The sequence below is a fragment of the Entamoeba invadens genome, assembly GCF_000330505.1.
Source record: "Entamoeba invadens IP1 unplaced genomic scaffold scaff_1105074725615, whole genome shotgun sequence".
Classification (NCBI taxonomy): domain Eukaryota; phylum Evosea; order Mastigamoebida; family Endamoebidae; genus Entamoeba; species Entamoeba invadens.
In genome coordinates, this window is record NW_004440300.1 from 196,268 (window position 1) to 202,477 (window position 6,210).

The window sequence follows — 6,210 nt, forward strand, 5'->3', positions numbered from 1 at the left end:
CAATAAATATGTCAATATTAATATTAACTTACAAAAACACGAATTTAAAAAATAAAATTTATTTATGTAAACAAAAATGACTTTTTAAACAAAAGTCGATTTTTAAACAAAAGTGATTAAACACAAATATCTCACTCGTCAATTTGTCGTAAATAAGTGAATTTTGTAGAAAATTCTATTTAATATTGAAATTTATTTTTTAGAAAAAATTTAGTTTTTAATTCAACAAAAGTTGAAGATTCGAGAACATAATTTTTTATAGTCGTACACCAAAATGATTGGCCAGTTGTGCGACAATTAAGCAACTTCGACAATTATAATTACAACAAATAGACGCTTTTGACTGTATTAATTATTAATAAATGTGGTTTTGAAGTAATATAAAAAACAATGTGATTTAACATAAATAATAAAAATTGAAATTTGGAATAAAAATAAAAGAAAGAAATTAATATAAATATGAAAATGAATTTATAATATGAAGTGTAACATGATGGTAATTACAGAGGGCCCCGTAGCACAGTCGGTAGTGCATCGTACTTATAGAATAGAGTTATGCGAGGGTCGCGGGTTCGATCCCCGCCGGGACCATTTTATTTATTATCAAAATACAATTGTGTTTTCGAAATTGTTTTGAGTAATTCTTACATATTGAATTTATAAGTGAGGAAAAAATTGAATGAATATAATATTACATTTAATTCTTTTTTTAAAAAATAAATTAGATTCAAACCTAATAATTAAACTTTGTATCTAATTTGTGTTTTTCGATACTTATATTTTATAATAAAATTCCAGGGTACAAAGCAAACTAACAATAGAGTCAGTCCGTAAAAGTTGTAAACAACATTCATTTAACCAAAATAATATCTACAACTTCCAATTAACACTTTAAATAACATTGAACAAAATTCAAATAGTTCAAAAATCTTTAAATCCCGAATTTACTAAATAAATTTCCGTTTTTTTAGAGTTTATATTATGTACAAATAATTGCACAAGTCAAAAAAGAAAAAAACACCCAAATTTTTGTTACAGTCAAAGTCGCTTATTTGTGGGTTTTCTTGCATAAAAAGTTGTCTATTTGTAGGTTTTGCTAAGAATTGGGAAGAACATTATTTGATTTATTTTGATTATCAAAAATTAATAAAAATAACCATATTTTTAATTTTTAGTTTTTTTCTAAAGTTTGCTTGTAAATAGTTGTTTGTTTGACAAAATAAATACACAAAATAACCATTAAAAATAGGAATGAAAAAAAGTTGGGAAACTAAATAAAATCAAAAATGGTGTTTTTGAAGATTTTTCAACAGTTTCCCGAAATATTTAATGTTTAATGATCCAAAAATTTACTGACGACTTTTAAGACTGAATTTATATTATTACAAATATGGGACTAAAGTTTCGACGAATACAAAGGTTTCGTTTTATTATTTAATTACTATTTGAATAATAATAAACAATGTTTTCAATTATTTTCAAAAAAGTCCAAATACAATTATTATATTTAATTTATACAATAATATAAAAAATATTAATTATTAGTCGAAACCTTAGTACCACATATGTAATTATCAATCAAAAAATGTTATTAATTATAGTATTTTTAAAATAAAATAAAAAAAACAATTATTAAATATTGAAACCATTTTAACAGAAACTTAAAATAATTAGATTAAATAAGTTAAAAAATACAAAAGAAGTTTTATTCCATATTAGATTTTGTCTCAGATACACTCAAAAAATAAAGTTATTTTTATTGATTTCAATTAATTATTCAGTTTCGAGAAGATACAACCTATTTGTATGTTTTGATTTTAATTGGTCAGTTAACCCACAAATAAACAAAACCCAAAAATACAAAAACCTACAAATAAGCGACTTTGACTGTAACCCTTAGACGACAGGATATAAGTTTGAATAATCAATGTTAATGTATTAAAGCCACATATCAAAAATTAAAAAATATTATAAAAAATAATATTATATTATTAATACCGTCCTTTGCCACCACAACTTCTTAAAATAGAACATTTTTATCTATAACATTTATTTTTTAATTTTGTTTTTCAAAATCATTAAAATGATATCAATTGTCTTATATACTTTTCATAGCTGTTTATTTTATATTATTTATTTAACAAAAAAATTAATTTAATTATCATTGTAGTTTCAAATTTCATTAAGAGAGTTTGTATTTGTGCAAAAGAATTTATTAGGACTCTATCCCATACATTTCAAGCATTTATTTGAACGATTTTGCTTCTTGTGATTAACAACATTACACAAACTACACTTCCTTATTTGTTTTATCCCAAAACCTCCCTTTCTTGTACGATGTGGTTTTGTTGCATTGTTTCTTTCCACTCTATCGACTAATACTCGTGGTCTTTCTCCAATTTGGTGTTGTATTTTTGGATCCCTGATGTTCACCTTTGTGTGATGAGCCAAATTTGTAACAGTAGAAGATGTTTTACTACTAACGACCGTTGTGTGTATTTCGTTGGGTGATGCTTTACATTTTTCACTTAGATCTCGACATTTTTCTAAAAACGAACGCAGTCTGTCCTTGAGAAACGGACTGCTTTTTATCGCCGGCTCCACTTCTTCGAGACGATAATGAAGATCATTGAGGTCACATAAAGAGTCAGAAAAGTATTCATTGCGAACACTGATCGTGTGTGTTGTCTTTTTGTATAAATTTCCTATTAGCTTTTCTCTTGAAAAAGCAAGAAGTGGGAAAGGAAAAATTGAAAATTCGACATACAATTTGACCATATGAATACACGGAACATTGGCCGTTTGATAAGCTTTACACTCACACCAAGTTGTCGTACAAGGTTGTTGAGTTGAACACTTAACAAGTTCATTGGAATGTTTATAGATATTAAAGAGAGTATTAACAACACCACAACTAAGAAAGTGAAGTATAGTTGGTGGTATTATTAAAAGTGCGGTTGTAGTGTCTTGAAATACTTCTCCTTGCAAGTCGGTATCACAGTTTCGACATTGACAAACGATAGTTTTGATAATTTCATCCAGAGGAGTTTCTCTTGATCCTGTTATCAACTTTATGAGTCCGAAAAAACCTTCAATACGATTTGTTGTTCGATCACCCGTTTTTAATTGAACTTCAGATGGTAACCATCTGTTTTTCTGTCTTATTAAGTTCTCAATGACTCTTATTTTATCATTTTTGTTAATTTTAACTATCCCCTTTCTTCTGTCTTCTTTTGTTTCTCCAATAATTTCCAAAAATATTTCGGCATCCTCAATGAGTAAATAGCCAGTTAAAAGATCTGAATCTGACATGGCTTTTTAAATTCTATCTCGTTGTTCTTGATTAATTTCATACCCAGTCAGTTCAATCAACTTTGAGATAAAGTCAACTTCGCTAATTTTCCCATCAATCAATAAATAAAAATCATTTACTATTTTTGCACCTTTTTCAACGCCACTTGTAAATCCCTTCTTATATTTCTCACACAATGAAAGATAGAAATTCCGTTAAATGATGTCTTCGGTGCTTTTGTTTGAGAAAAGCAACGATCACAGTAGACTGAGGTTATATTCACTTTTTTACTTTTCAAAAACTCAAACAAATCAATGAACGATTCGGTAGTGCGATTTCTAAGTATAGAGAAAAACAACACCTTTGTTTTGTTGTGAACATCACTGAATACACCAATAACAAGAGGGAAATTGAAAGTGTTTGTTGCAGCAATATCATCAATAAAGACAAGTGGAGGTATCGAGTTAATATATCTCGTATTAAGGCAATAACAACATTCAAATCTTCCAGTGTCATCTTTGGTTATGTGTGTGGATATATCCCCCAGTGTATTACAATAATCCATTAAACGACTTGCTTGTTCGTAATTCCTTTTGTCATACTCAGCTTTCCCAAAATTTCGAATTTGCTTGGTATTTGCAACAACATCAAGATTAACTCTAACTTTTGCGGGTTTTACACCCATTGCAAACATGATGTTATGGTATGCATTTGTTCTTCAGTAAAGAAATATTTGGATCTTGGTGGTAAATATTCAAATGTGTGATTGTGTTTATCAGTTATAATTATATGAGAGATTGAGGTTTTGTCTTGAGTCAAACTATTCTCGAATTGCTTAAACAATTTTTAAAACAACAACCAATTTTTGAATGTTTTTAGTTGCGTCGGTGTGAAGCGCTGTATATAATGCACATTGAAGATTATTAGCGGTAAACCTTTTTGCGATATTCAACTTCTGAGTTATCGTTTTTGCATCATAAACAAGTCTTTTGAGACCGTCAACAACACAAATTGGAATTTCAACATTCCCATTTGGATCATTATCATTATAAATGATCGTGTTTTCAATTTCCATGTGTTTTTATTGTTCTGGATATATTAGATTTTTAACTTTAATTAAACAAGAAAATCAAAAGGGTTGATACATTTATTATATTTTATTAGACTATAATATATATGTTTTTCACATTTCGAAATTGTGTTCTATAAAAAAATAACATAAAAAACTACAGTTATGGGAAGTAAATTAGAAAATTGTTATTATTTTTTATTATTTTGAAAAACAAAAAATATAAATGTTATATATTAAAATGTTCTATTTTAAGAGGTGGTGGTGGCAAAGGACGGTCCATATATTATTTTTATATTGATTATCTATAGTTTAAATTTGATGTTAAATTTTTATTTTAAAAAGTTACCATATTTTATTTTTTTGAATTGTTTTTCAAATTTGAATGTTGCAAATAATAGTGAAATATATTATTAAAACTACTGTCATTGAATAATTGAAATTTAATTGTTGATATAATTTTCTATTCAAGTTTATCATAAAAGTTGCAATGTCATAAAAATGTTAATTATATAATGTGTTTAAACATAGTGAGACATTAAGAATATCATGAAATAACACCGCGACGTGAATTATTACTGCGAATTGTTATTGGACCAAAAATAATGTTATTGTGGTTTGTAATACATAATAAAAATTTTATCATGTAAAAATATTATATAATATGGCTATGAATTAAGAAGAATATTAATATGTAAAAAACAACTTGAACAACTTAAACTAGAAATTGGATATCTTTTCATAGATTTAAGACCATCTTACTTTATATATATCAATAATATTTGATATTTTTGGACTACAATTATAAATCATAAATTAATTAAAAATATTATTATAATTATTACTGTATTATTTGTTTTTATTTTACCATCGTTAATTTTGTTTTATCAAAATTGATTTGAACGTTATTTTTTATGATAAGTATATTTTACTAATTTTGTTAATGAACGAAATTAATTATTTTTTTCAAAAAAATATTTTATCTAAAATAGATAGTCCTTCAATTCCACAACATCAACAAAAAAATATTTTTAGAAAAATATGGTACTTTAATTCAGCAAAGGTGGGTAATAGCATTTATTTGAAATGTAGATTGTGTTATGAATTACATTGTTTTTTTAATTTTTTTTGCCAAAAAGAAAAAAATAAAGAAAAAAATAACATACCTTGGTGAAACCATTTTCAATACTTTACACCCCGATAGAATTTTTACTGTAATTGATTTAAAAAACAAACAAAAAAAATTATAGTCAAATTCAAAAAACGGACTGATAAACATTCCACTATCAATTAAACATAAAATACTCTAGTTTTTAAATAATCCGTTTTTGGATTAAAAATAGTTTAGACGAAAATATTTCTTATTTAGTCTTAAATTGAAATTGTTTATCAAAGAATATCTTTTTCCTGAGCTTATTTATAATTCTGAAGGTTTTTTGAAGACAAAAAATACGATCATTATTTCTTATTTTCAAAACAAAATTGTCATAATTAAAATATATGTAAATATACAACAAAAATATGTATAAGTTAACTTGTTAAATTTTGAAGTAAAAATAAAAACGTAGTAATTTGAAAGTTGAAATTTAAAAATCATTAAATGTAATTGTAATAAAACAATATCTTTTATTAGTAAATATAATAATTAAATTAATTAATTTTAAATTAACAGCGATATGATTTGTGAAAAAACAATGGTGTTCAAATAAAATCAGTTCAATATGGATAAAAGGGGGCGTGTAAACAAAATAATACATTTCTTATTATTTCAAAAAATTTTGCAAGTTTGATGGCTTTTTGGGATAAATGGTAACAATTAAAAAATTTGGTTAATAAAATTCCTACTAAC